This window comes from Oncorhynchus clarkii, chromosome 8 (assembly GCF_045791955.1).
Source record: "Oncorhynchus clarkii lewisi isolate Uvic-CL-2024 chromosome 8, UVic_Ocla_1.0, whole genome shotgun sequence".
NCBI lineage: Eukaryota > Metazoa > Chordata > Actinopteri > Salmoniformes > Salmonidae > Oncorhynchus > Oncorhynchus clarkii.
This window is the reverse complement of record NC_092154.1, coordinates 12,962,929-12,977,776: the sequence shown is the minus strand read 5'-3', so window position 1 is coordinate 12,977,776 and position 14,848 is coordinate 12,962,929.

Sequence of the window (14,848 nt, the reverse complement as noted above, 5' to 3'; positions counted from 1 at the left end):
CATGCCAAACACAAGGGCGCATGAAATAACCAGTCCAAACAAACAGGACTAAACTGTCCGGAAAAATAGAATCCACAAATAATCAAACACCATGAACAGAAAACAAGCCCGCACAATAGCGGGCCTGGCCACACAAAACTAAACTCAAAACAGGTGTAACCAATCAGACCAAACTAACAGAAACAAAAAAGGGAATCGATGGCAGCTAGTAGGCCGGCGACGACGACCGCCGAGCGCCGCCCGAACAGGAAGAGGCACCATCTTCGGCGGGATTCGTGACAATGATATTGACCTGATATTGACCTAATATTGACCTAATATTGACCTGATATTGACATGATATTGACCTATCAAAGACCTGATATTGACCTGATATTGACCTGATATTGACATAGTAAAGACGTGATTTTGACCTAATAAAGACGTGATATTGATGTAATACTGACCTAATAAAGACCTGATATTGACCTGATATTGACGTGATAAAGACGTGATATTGACCTGATATTGTCATGATATTGACATGATATTGTCCTGATATTAACCTGATATTGACTTAATAAAGAAGTGATATTGTCCTGATTTTGACATGATTTTGACCTGATAAAGACCTGATTTTGACCTGATCTTAACCTAATATTGTCTTCATATTGACCTGAAATTGACATGATATTGACATGATATTGACCTGATAAAGATATGATATTGACATGACATTGACATGATTTTGACCTGATATTTATGTAATTAAGACCTAATATAGACGTGATATTAACCTGATATTGACCTGATAAAGATGTGATATTGACATGACATTGACATGATATTGACCTGATATTTATGTAATTAAGACCTAATATAGACGTGATATTAACCTGATATTGACCTGAATCTGACCTGATATTGACCTGATATTGACCTGATATTGACATGATATTGACCTGATATTGACATAATATTGACCTAATAAAGACGTGATTTTGACATGATATTGTTATGATATTGACCTGATATTGACATAATATTGACATAATAAATACGTGATTGTGACTTGAAATTGACGTGATATTGACCTGATATTGAAATTATGTTTAACGGATATTGACAGGATATTGACCTAATAAATATCTGATATTGACATGATATTGACCTAATATTGACATGATATTGACCTATCAAAGACCTGATATTGTCCTCATATTGACCTGATATTGAGATAGTAAAGATGTGATATTTATTTAATAAATACGTGATTTTGACTTGAAATTGACGTGATATTGAAATTATATTGAACTGATATTGAACTGATATAGACATGATATTGACCTATCAAAAACCTGATATTGTCCTCATATTGACCTGATATTGACCTAATAAAGACGTGATTTTGACCTAATAAAGACATGATATTGACCTGATATTGACGTGATGTTGACCTATCAAAGACCTGATACTGTCCTGATATTAACCTGATAAAGACATGATATTGATCTAATAAATACGTGATATTGACTTGAAAATGACGTGATATTTACCTGATATTGACATAGTAAAGACGTGATTTTGACCTGATATTGACCTGATATTGACATAGTAATGACGGGATTTTGACCTAATAAAGACGTGATATTGATGTTATATTATCCTGATAAAGACTTTATATTGATCTAATAAATACGTGATATTTACTTGAAATTGACTTGATATTGACGTGAGATTGACGTGATATTGAAATTATATCGAACTGACAATAAACTGATATTGACCTGCTATCGACCTGATATTGAACTGATATTGACATGATATTGACCTGATTTTGGGGCGGCAGGAATTCTAGTGGTTATAGCTTTGGGCTTGTAACCGAAAGGTTGCAAGTTTGATTCCCAGAGCTTACAAGGAAAAAATTATGTAGTTCTACCAAGTTCTGAACAAGGAAGTTAACCCACTGTTCCTAGGCTGTCATTGAAGAAAATAATTTGTTCTTAACTGACTTGCCTAGTTAAAAAAGGTAAAAAATAAATATTGACCTGTTATTGACCTAATAAAGACCTGATATTGACCTAATAATGACGTGATAAAGTCCTGATATCGACCTAATAAAGACCTGATATTGACATGAAATTTGACCTGATAAAGATGTGATATTGACCTGAAAAAAAAATGATATTGACATGATAATGACCTGATATTGACCTAATATTGACCTGATACTTACCTGATATAGACATGATATCTACCTAATAAAGACCTGATTTTGACCTGATATTGACTTGATAAAGACCTGATATTGACTTGATATTGACTTGATATTGACTTGATATTGACTTGATAAAGACATGATGATATTGACATGATGTTGACCTGCTATTGACCTGATATTGACCTGCTATTGACCTGATATTGACATATGTTGACCTGCTATTGACCTGATATTGACATGATGTTGACCTGATATTGACCTGATATTGACTTGATATTGACCTGATATTGACTTGAAATTGACCTGATATTGACTTGATAATGACCTGATAATGACCTGATATTGACCTGATATTGACTTGATATTAACCTGATTTCCATGTAGTAGGCTATTGGTAATAGTAGGCCTGTCTGGTCATGATGAATAATATAACAACATAAATCAACAGCATTTTAATTGTAATACCTGGACTCTTCTGGGAGTTATTTATTGGACTGCTCTCTTCATTTTTACCTTCACTTTGTCCCCCATAAGAGGCTAAGTGCTAGTACCACCTGAATGGAACCAACATGATAAACTTCTCAACTTTTAGATCAACTTCTCAACCCCTGTCCAGACTTAACCAGGGTGAAGTGTTGCTGGTCCTCCTGTGGGAACTAGGAACCCACTCTGTGCTCATATTCAGGTGTCGGCATTGAATATGACCTCTCTTCAGGTGTCGGCATGGTTGGGCGTGAAGTTTACACACCTCCAGGGGTGAAAGCATGAACCAGAGACTGGCGCATGTACTGCACACAACATTGACCTGATGAAACTTGAAACTTGGTATTGACATAAAACTAGATCATATAGAATATATATTTTGACATCTACTGTTAACTTATTACTGTAGAGTTATGTTATGAGTATGCCCTATCCCTTTCTGAAACCATGGATTGTAAAGGGCATAGTTCTGTCTCTATCTGAACCACAATGGCTTTTGTGGTACAGGTCCGTAGGTTTAGACCGCATGATCCATAGGTCCCAAAATTGAGCCACTTTACAGCCTCTAAATTCAACTTCAATTTCAAGTTAAGGGCTTTATTGGCATGGGAAACGTATGTTTCATAAATGAAAGTGAAGTAAACAATAAAAAATTAACAGTAAACATTACACTTCCAAAAGAATAAAGACATTTCAAATGTCATATTTTATATATGTGCAGTGTTGTGATGATGTTATCGCTCTCTCTCTCTCTCTCTCTCTCTCTCTCTCTCTCTCTCTCTCTCTCTCTCTCTCTCTCTCTCTCTCTCTCTCTCTCTCTCTCTCTCTCTCTCTCTCTCTCTCTCTCTCTCTCTCTCTCTGTCTCTCTGTCTCTCTCCCTCTCTCTCTCTCTCTCTCTCTCCTGTTACAATATTATGCTCTTTACTTTTGTATCTTTCATCTTAACCCTTATTTCAAGCTAACACTCTGAACTTTGAAGAAACTTAGAATGAACTCTGTCCGTCGATCAGTTCCCAGGGTAAGGTGAGAGGTCCACTGGTTTTCGGGGGTGTTGTTGCTCTGCCTACCGGGGCGTGAAGAATGCACAACTCCAGGGTTGAAGAACGCTGAATGTGCCAAACATGGGACATGGCAGTCACATGCCCCTGTGACCTTAAGACCTGGGGCCGTATGTATCAAGCGTCTCAGAATAAGAGTGCTAATTCAGGATCAGTTTGGCTTTGAAGATCACAATGAATATGACTTCTTGAAGAGGGGAGACCTGATCCTGGATCAGCACTCCTCCTCTGAGACACTTGATATATAGATTCAGATTCTTGATATATAGATTCAGATGGATTCATTAAAACACTGAAGGGCTTTTAGAGAAAATGGAATCCAATGGAGAGGCTGGGTATAGATTCAGATGGATGCATTAAAACACTGAAGGGCTTTTAGAGAAAATGGAATCCAATGGAGAGGCTGGGTATAGATTCAGATGGATGCATTAAAACACTAAAGGGCTTTTAGAGAAAATGGAATCCAATGGAGAGGCTGGGTATAGATTCAGATGGATTCATTAAAACACTGAAGCAGAAACTGAAGCTACCCCTTTTCTTTGTTTGGTTTTATTTTTCCGATTTTTGAGACCAACTTTTTCAGAATCGTTACTACCTATACAATGTCAGGGACAAACAGCAACATCGCTAAAGTAGTTTATTATTTCTCTCTCAGTTTCAAAATGTAAGTTCCACCTCCCTAACCTTAATGCATAACGTACTGTTTCGTCTGGAAAGGCCTGACTGGAAGTGTGAACCTCTGGAAAGGCCTGACTGGAAGTGTGAACCTCTGGAAAGGCCTGACTGGAAGTGTGAACCTCTGGAAAGCGCTGACTGGAAGTGTGAACCTCTGGAAAGGCCTGACTGGAAGTGTGAACCTCTGGAAAGGCCTGACTGGAAGTGTGAACCTCTGGAAAGCGCTGAATGGAAGTGTGAACCTCTGGAAAGCGCTGACTGGAAGTGTGAACCTCTGGAAAGCGCTGACTGGAAGTGTGAACCTCTGGAAAGGCCTGACTGGAAGTGTGAACCTCTGGAAAGGCCTGACTGGAAGTGTGAACCTCTGGAAAGGCCTGACTGGAAGTGTGAACCTCTGGAAAGGCCTGACTGGAAGTGTGAACCTCTGGAAAGCGCTGACTGGAAGTGTGAACCTCTGGAAAGCGCTGACTGGAAGTGTGAACCTGTGCTTGTGGAGGTTGTTACCTCTACCTACATGTAAATATTACCTCAATTATCTGGACTAACCGGTGCCCCCACACATTGACTCTGTACCCCCTGTAAATAGCCTCGCTACTCTTATTTTATTGTTGCTCCTTAATTATTTGTTAACTTTTCCACCAAAATGTTTTAAAACTACTTTGTTGCATTTCACTGTAAGGTCAACACCTGTATTATTCGGCGCATGTGACAAATACAATTAGATTTGATTTAATTTGATTTGACTGGCTAAGTGAGTGTGTGCGTTGGGAGGGTGTTGACACTGGCCTGGGGAGGGTGACAGAGCTAGTCACAGCCAAGCAGTCTGGGGTTGAGGTTTCCAGAGTCACACCCACACCGGCAGCAGAAAGAGGGTGTCTCATATGGAACCTTTTTCCCTATACAGTGCTCTATTATTGACCTGGGACTGATGGTGCTCTACTCTTCACCTGGGACTGATGGTGCTCTATTATTGACCTGGGTCTGATGGTGCTCTACTCTTCACCTGGGTCTGATGGTGCTCTATTATTGACCTGGGTCTGATGGTGCTCTATTATTGACCTGGGTCTGATAATGCTCTATTATTGACCTGGGTCTGATGGTCTGATGGTAATCTATTATTGACCTGGGACTGATGGTGCTCTATTATTGACCTGGGTCTGATGGTCTGATGGTGCTCTACTCTTCACCTGGGTGTGATGGTGCTCTACTCTTCACCTGGGTCTGATGGCCTGATGGTGCTCTACTATTGACCTGGGTCTGATGGTCTGATGGTGCTCTATTATTGACCTGGGTCTGATGGTGCTCTATTATTGACCTGGGTCTGATGGTGCTCTATTATTGACCTGGGTCTGATGGTCTGATGGTGCTCTACTATTGACCTGGGTCTGATGGTCTGATGGTGCTCTATTATTGACCTGGGTCTGATGGTGCTCTATTATTGACCTGGGTCTGATAATGCTCTATTATTGACCTGGGTCTGATGGTCTGATGGTAATCTATTATTGACCTGGGACTGATGGTGCTCTATTATTGACCTGGGTCTGATAATGCTCTATTATTGACCTGGGTCTGATGGGCTGATGGTAATCTATTATTGACCTGGGGCTGATGGTGCTCTATTATTGACCTGGGTGTGATGGTGCTCTACTATTGACCTGGGTCTGATGGGCTGATGGTAATCTATTATTGACCTGGGACTGATGGTAATCTATTATTGACCTGGGTGTGATGGTGCTCTACTATTGACCTGGGTCTGATGGTCTGATGGTAATCTATTATTGACCTGGGACTGATGGTAATCTATTATTGACCTGGGTGTGATGGTGCTCTACTATTGACCTGGGTCTGATGGATGGGCTGATGGTAATCTATTATTGACCTGGGACTGATGGTAATCTATTATTGACCTGGGTGTGATGGTGCTCTACTCTTCACCTGGGTGTGATGGTGCTCTACTCTTCACCTGGGTCTGATGGTCTGATAGTGCTCTACTATTGACCTGGGTCTGATGGTGCTCTATTATTGACCTGGGACTGATGGGCTGATGGTAATCTATTATTGACCTGGGACTGATGGTAATCTATTATTGACTTGGGTGTGATGGTGCTCTACTATTGACCTGGGTCTGATGGGCTGATGGTAATCTATTATTGACCTGGGACTGATGGTAATCTATTATTGACCTGGGTCTGATGTTCTGATGGTGCTCTATTATTGACCTGGGTCTGATGGTCTGATGGTAATCTATTATTGACCTGGCACTGATGGTAATCTATTATTGACCTGGGTCTGATGGGTTGATGGTAATCTATTATTGACCGTGCCCGGTTTCCCAAAAGCATCTTAAGGCCGTTAGAGCCATAGTTAATTGTTAGAACCATAGTACATCATTAGATCTATAATTTATCGTTAGAACCATAGTTAATCGTTAGAACCGTAGTTAATCTTTAGAACCATAGTTCATCGTCAGAACCATAGTTAATCGTTAGAACTATAATTCATTGTTAGAACCATAGTTAATCTTTAGAACCATAGTTAATTGTTAGAACCATAGTTCATCGCTAGGACCATAGTTAATTGTTAGAACCATAGTTCATCGTTAGAACTACAGTTCATCGTAGAAACCACAGGATCCTATGCTTCTAACGATGAACTTAGCCTTAAGATGCTTTTGGGGAACCGGCTCAGAAAGTAGTGCACTATGTAGAGAAAGGGGTAGTGCACTATGTAGGAAAAGGGTAGTGCACTACGTAGGGAAAAGGGTAGTGCACTATGTAGGGAAAAGGGTAGTGCACTATGTAGGGAAAGGGTAGTGCACTATGTAGGGAAAAGGGTAGTGCACTATGTAGGGGAAAGGGGTAGTGCACTATGTAGGAAAAGGGGTAGTGCACTATGTAGGAAAAGGGTAGTGCACTACGTAGGGAAAAGGGTAGTGCACTATGTAGGGAAAAGGGTAGTGCACTATGTAGGGAAAGGGTAGTGCACTATGTAGGGAAAAGGGTAGTGCACTATGTAGGGGAAAGGGGTAGTGCACTATGTAGGAAAAGGGTAGTGCACTACGTAGGGAAAAGGGTAGTGCACTATGTAGGGAAAGGGTAGTGCACTATGTAGGGAAAGGGTAGTGCACTATGTAGGGAAAGGGTAGTGCACTATGTAGGGAAAGGGTAGTGCACTATGTAGGGAAAGGGTAGTGCACTATGTCAGGAAAAGGGTAGTGCACTATGTAGGGAAAGGGTAGTGCACTATGTAGGGAAAAGGGTAGTGCACTATGTAGGGAAAGGGTAGTGCACTATGTAGGGAAAGGGTAGTGCACTATGTAGGGAAAGGGTAGTGCACTATGTAGGAAAAGGGTAGTGCACTATGTAGGGAAAGGGTAGTGCACTATGTAGGGAAAGGGTAGTGCACTATGTAGGGAAAAGGGTAGTGCACTATGTAGGGAAAAGGGTAGTGCACTATGTAGGGAAAGGGTAGTGCACTATATAGGGAAAGGGTAGTGCACTATGTAGGGAAAGGGTAGTGCACTATGTAGGGAAAGGGCAGTGCACTATGTCAGGAAAAGGGTAGTGCACTATGTAGGGAAAGGGTAGTGCACTATGTAGGGAAAGGGTAGTGCACTATGTCAGGAAAAGGGTAGTGCACTATGTAGGGAAAGGGTAGTGCACTATGTAGGGAAAGGGTAGTGCACTATGTAGGGAAAGGGTAGTGCACTATGTCAGGAAAAGGGTAGTGCACTATGTAGGGAAAGGGTAGTGCACTATGTAGGGAAAGGGTAGTGCACTATGTAGGGAAAGGGTATTGCACTATGTAGGGAAAGGGTAGTGCACTATGTCAGGAAAAGGGTAGTGCACTATGTAGGGAAAGGGTAGTGCACTATGTAGGGAAAAGGGTAGTGCACTATGTATGGAAAGGGTAGTGCACTATGTAGGGAAAGGGTAGTGCACTATGTAGGGGAAAGGGTAGTGCACTATGTAGAGAAAGGGTAGTGAACTATGTAGGGAAAGGGTAGTGCACTATGTAGGGAAAAGGGTAGTGCACTATGTAGGGAAAGGGTAGTGCACTACGTAGGGAAAGGGTAGTGCACTATGTAGGGAAAGGGTAGTGCACTATGTAGGGAAAGGGTAGTGCACTATGTAGGGGAAAGGGTAGTGCACTATGTCAGGAAAAGGGTAGTGCACTATGTAGGGAAAGGGTAGTGCACTATGTAGGGAAAGGGTAGTGCACTATGTAGGGAAAGGGTAGTGCACTATGTAGGGAAAGGGTAGTGCACTATGTAGGGGAAAGGGTAGTGCACTATGTAGGGAAAGGGTAGTGCACTATGTAGGGAAAGGGTAGTGCACTATGTAGGGAAAGGGTAGTGCACTATGTCAGGAAAAGGGTAGTGCACTATGTAGGGAAAGGGTAGTGCACTATGTAGGGAAAGGGTAGTGCACTATGTAGGGAAAAGGGTAGTGCACTATGTAGGGAAAGGGTAGTGCACTATGTAGGGAAAGGGTAGTGCACTATGTAGGGAAAGGGTAGTGCACTATGTAGGGAAAGGGTAGTGCACTATGTAGGGAAAGGGTAGTGCACTATGTAGGGAAAGGGTAGTGCACTATGTAGGGAAAGGGTAGTGCACTATGTATGGAAAGGGTAGTGCACTATGTAGGGAAAAGGGTAGTGCACTATGTAGGGAAAAGGGTAGTGGACTATGTAGGGAAAGGGTAGTGCACTATGTAGGGAAAGGGTAGTGCACTATGTAGGGAAAGGGTAGTGCACTATGTAGGAAAAGGGTAGTGCACTATGTAGGGAAAGGGTAGTGCACTATGTAGGGAAAGGGTAGTGCACTATGTAGGGAAAAGGGTAGTGGACTATGTAGGGAAAAGGGTAGTGGACTATGTAGGGAAAGGGTAGTGCACTATATAGGGAAAGGGTAGTGCACTCTGTAGGGAAAGGGTAGTGCACTATGTAGGGAAAGGGTAGTGCACTATGTCAGGAAAAGGGTAGTGCACTATGTAGGGAAAGGGTAGTGCACTATGCAGGGAAAGGGTAGTGCACTATGTCAGGAAAAGGGTAGTGCACTATGTAGGGAAAGGGTAGTGCACTATGTTGGGAAAAGGGTAGTGCACTATGTAGGGAAAGGGTAGTGCACTATGTAGGGAAATGGTAGTGCACTATTTAGGGGAAAGGGTAGTGCACTATGTAGGGAAAGGGTAGTGCACTATGTAGGGAAAAGGGTAGTGCACTATGTAGGGGAAAGGGTAGTGCACTATGTAGGGAAAGGGTAGTGCACTATGTCAGGAAAAGGGTAGTGTACTATGTAGGGAAAAGGGTAGTGGACTATGTAGGGAAAAGGGTAGTGCACTATGTAGGGAAAAGGGTAGTTCACTATTTAGGGAAAGGGTAGTGCACTACGTAGGGAAAAGGGTAGTGGACTAAGTAGGGAAAAGGGTAGTGCACTATGTAGGGAAAGGGTAGTGCACTATGTAGGGAAAGGGTAGTGCACTATGTAGGGAAAGGGTAGTGCACTATGTAGGGAAAAGGGTAGTGCACTATGTAGGGTAAAGGGTAGTGCACTATGTAGGGAAAGGGTAGTGCACTATGTAGGGAAAGGGTAGTGCACTATGTAGGGAAAGGGTAGTGCACTATGTAGGGAAAGGGTAGTGCACTATGTCAGGAAAAGGGTAGTGCACTATGTAGGAAAAGGGTAGTGCACTATGTAGGGAAAGGGTAGTGCACTATGTCAGGAAAAGGGTAGTGCACTATGTAGGGAAAGGGTAGTGCACTATGTAGGGAAAGGGTAGTGCACTATGTAGGGAAAGGGTAGTGCACTATGTCAGGAAAAGGGTAGTGCACTATGTAGGGAAAGGGTAGTGAACCATGTAGGGAAAGGGTAGTGCACTATGTAGGGAAAGGGTAGTGGACTATGTAGGGAAAAGGGTAGTGCACTATGTAGGGAAAAGGGTAGTTCACTATTTAGGGAAAGGGTAGTGCACTACGTAGGGAAAAGGGTAGTGGACTAAGTAGGGAAAAGGGTAGTGCACTATGTAGGGAAAGGGTAGTGCACTATGTAGGGAAAGGGTAGTGCACTATGTAGGGAAAGGGTAGTGCACTATGTAGGGAAAAGGGTAGTGCACTATGTAGGGTAAAGGGTAGTGCACTATGTAGGGAAAGGGTAGTGCACTATGTAGGGAAAGGGTAGTGCAATATGTAGGGAAAGGGTAGTGCACTATGTAGGGAAAGGGTAGTGCACTATGTCAGGAAAAGGGTAGTGCACTATGTAGGGAAAGGGTAGTGCACTATGTAGGGAAAGGGTAGTGCACTATGTCAGGAAAAGGGTAGTGCACTATGTAGGGAAAGGGTAGTGCACTATGTAGGGAAAGGGTAGTGCACTATGTAGGGAAAGGGTAGTGCACTATGTCAGGAAAAGGGTAGTGCACTATGTAGGGAAAGGGTAGTGCACCATGTAGGGAAAGGGTAGTGCACTATGTAGGGAAAGGGTAGTGCACTATGTAGGGAAAGGGTAGTGCACTATGTAGGGAAAGGGTAGTGCACTATGTAGGGAAAAGGGTAGTGCACTATGTAGGGAAAGGGTAGTGCACTATGTAGGGAAAGGGTAGTGCACTATGTAGGGGAAAGGGTAGTGCACTATGTAGGGAAAGGGTAGTGAACTATGTAGGGAAAGGGTAGTGCACTATGTAGGGAAAGGTTAGTGCACTATGTAGGGAAAGGGTAGTGCACTATGTAGGGGAAAGGGTAGTGCACTATGTCAGGAAAAGGGTAGTGCACTATGTAGGGAAAGGGTAGTGCACTATGTAGGGAAAGGGTAGTGCACTATGTAGGGAAAGGGTAGTGAACTATGTAGGGAAAGGGTAGTGCACTATGTAGGGAAAGGGTAGTGCACTATGTAGGGAAAGGGTAGTGCACTATGTAGGGAAAGGGTAGTGCACTATGTAGGGAAAGGGTAGAGCACTATGTAGGGAAAGGGTAGTGCACTATGTAGGGAAAAGGGTAGTGCACTATGTAGGGAAGGGGTAGTGCACTATGTAGGGAAAGGGTAGTGCACTATGTAGGGAAAGGGTAGTGCACTATGTAGGGAAAGGGTAGTGCACTATGTAGGGAAAGGGTAGTGCACTATGTAGGGAAAAGGGTAGTGCACTATGTAGGGAAAGGGTAGTGCACTATGTAGGGAAAGGGTAGTGCACTATGTAGGGAAAGGGTAGTGCACTATGTAGGGAAAAGGGTTGTGCACTATGTAGGGAAAGGGTAGTGCACTATGTAGGGAAAGGGTAGTGCACTATGTAGGGAAGGGTAGTGCACTATGTAGGGAAAGGGTAGTGCACTATGTAGGGAAAGGGTAGTGCACTATGTAGGGAAAAGGGTAGTGCACTACGTAGGGAAAAGGTAGTGCACTATGTAGGGAAAGGGTAGTGCACTATGTAGGGAAAGGGTAGTGCACTATGTCAGGAAAAGGGTAGTGCACTATGTAGGGAAAGGGTAGTGCACTATGTAGGGAAAGGGTAGTGTACTATGTAGGGAAAGGGTAGTGCACTATGTCAGGAAAAGGGTAGTGCACTATGTAGGGAAAGGGCAGTGCACTATGTAGGGAAAGGGTAGTGCACTACGTAGGGAAAAGGGTAGTGGACTAAGTAGGGAAAAGGGTAGTGCACTATGTAGGGAAAGGGTAGTGCACTATGTAGGGAAAGGGTAGTGCACTATGTCAGGAAAAGGGTAGTGCACTATGTAGGGAAAGGGTAGTGCACTATGTAGGGAAAAGGGTAGTGCATTATGTAGGGAAAGGGTAGTGCACTATGTAGGGGAAAGGGTAGTGCACTATGTAGGGAAAAGGGTAGTGCACTATGTAGGGGAAAGGGTAGTGCACTATGTAGGGAAAGGGTAGTGCACTATGTAGGGAAAGGGTAGTGCACTATGTCAGGAAAAGGGTAGTGCACAATGTAGGGAAAGGGTAGTGGACTACGTAGGGAAAGGTTAGTGCACTATGTAGGGAAAGGGTAGTGCACTATGTAGGGAAAGGGTAGTGCACTATGTCAGGAAAAGGGTAGTGCACTATGTAGGGAAAGGGTAGTGCACTATGTAGGGAAAAGGGTAGTGCATTATGTAGGGAAAGGGTAGTGCACTATGTAGGGGAAAGGGTAGTGCACTATGTAGGGAAAAGGGTAGTGCACTATGTAGGGGAAAGGGTAGTGCACTATGTAGGGAAAGGGTAGTGCACTATGTAGGGAAAGGGTAGTGCACTATGTAGGGAAAGGGTAGTGCACTATGTCAGGAAAAGGGTAGTGCACTATTTAGGGAAAGGGTAGTGCACTATGTAGGGAAAAGGGTAGTGCATTATGTAGGGAAAGGGTAGTGCACTATGTAGGGGAAAGGGTAGTGCACTATGTAGGGAAAAGGGTAGTGCACTATGTAGGGGAAAGGGTAGTGCACTATGTAGGGAAAGGGTAGTGCACTATGTAGGGAAAGGGTAGTGCACTATGTCAGGAAAAGGGTAGTGCACAATGTAGGGAAAGGGTAGTGGACTACGTAGGGAAAGGTTAGTGCACTATGTAGGGAAAGGGTAGTGCACTATGTAGGGAAAGGGTAGTGCACTATGTCAGGAAAAGGGTAGTGCACTATGTAGGGAAAGGGTAGTGGACTACGTAGGGAAAGGTTAGTGCACTATGTCAGGAAAAGGGTAGTGCACTATGTAGGGAAAGGGTAGTGCACTATGTAGGGAAAGGGTAGTGCACTATGTAGGGAAAGGGTAGTGCACTATGTCAGGAAAAGGGTAGTGCACTATGTAGGGAAAGGGTAGTTCACTATGTAGGGAAAGGGTAGTGCACTATGTAGGGAAAGGGTAGTGCACTATGTAGGGAAAGGGTAGTGCACTATGTAGGGAAAGGGTAGTGCACTATGTAGGGAAAGGGTAGTGCACTATGTCAGGAAAAGGGTAGTGCACTATGTAGGGAAAGGGTAGTGCACTATGTAGGGAAAGGGTAGTGCACTATGTAGGGAAAGGGTAGTGCACTATGTCAGGAAAAGGGTAGTGCACTATGTAGGGAAAGGGTAGTGCACTATGTAGGGAAAAGGGGAGTGCACTATGTAGGGAAATGGTAGTGCACTATGTAGGGAAAGGGTAGTGCACTATGTAGGGGAAAGGGTAGTGCACTATGTAGGGGAAAGGGTAGTGCACTATGTAGGAAAAGGGTAGTGCACTATGTAGGGAAAGGGTAGTGCACTATGTAGGGAAAGGGTAGTGCACTATGTAGGGAAAGGGTAGTGCACTATGTAGGGAAAGGGTAGTGCACTATGTAGGGAAAGGGTAGAGCACTATGTAGGGAAAGGGTAGTGCACTATGTAGGGAAAGGGTAGTGCACTATGTAGGGAAAGGGTAGTGCACTATGTAGGGAAAGGGTAGTGCACTATGTAGGGAAAGGGTAGTGCACTATGTAGGGAAAGGGTAGTGCACTATGTAGGGAAAGGGTAGTGCACTATGTAGGGAAAGGGTAGTGCACTATGTAGGGAAAAGGGTAGTGCACTATGTAGGGAAAGGGTAGTGCACTATGTAGGGAAAGGGTAGTGCACTATGTAGGGAAAGGGTAGTGCACTATGTAGGGAAAAGGGTTGTGCACTATGTAGGGAAAGGGTAGTGCACTATGTAGGGAAAGGGTAGTGCACTATGTAGGGAAGGGTAGTGCACTATGTAGGGAAAGGGTAGTGCACTATGTAGGGAAAGGGTAGTGCACTATGTAGGGAAAAGGGTAGTGCACTACGTAGGGAAAAGGTAGTGCACTATGTAGGGAAAGGGTAGTGCACTATGTAGGGAAAGGGTAGTGCACTATGTAGGAAAAGGGTAGTGCACTATGTAGGGAAAGGGTAGTGTACTATGTAGGGAAAGGGTAGTGTACTATGTAGGGAAAGGGTAGTGCACTATGTCAGGAAAAGGGTAGTGCACTATGTAGGGAAAGGGCAGTGCACTATGTAGGGAAAGGGTAGTGCACTACGTAGGGAAAAGGGTAGTGGACTAAGTAGGGAAAAGGGTAGTGCACTATGTAGGGAAAGGGTAGTGCACTATGTAGGGAAAGGGTAGTGCACTATGTAGGGAAAGGGTAGTGCACTATGTAGGGAAAGGGTAGTGCACTATGTCAGGAAAAGGGTAGTGCACTATGTAGGGAAAGGGTAGTGCACTATGTAGGGAAAAGGGTAGTGCATTATGTAGGGAAAGGGTAGTGCACTATGTAGGGGAAAGGGTAGTGCACTATGTAGGGAAAAGGGTAGTGCACTATGTAGGGGAAAGGGTAGTGCACTATGTAGGGAAAGGGTAGTGCACTATGTAGGGAAAGGGTAGTGCACTATGTCAGGAAAAGGGTAGTGCACAATGTAGGGAAAGGGTAGTGGACTACGTAGGGAAAGGTTAGTGCACTATGTAGGGAAAGGGTAGTGCACTATGTAGGGAAAG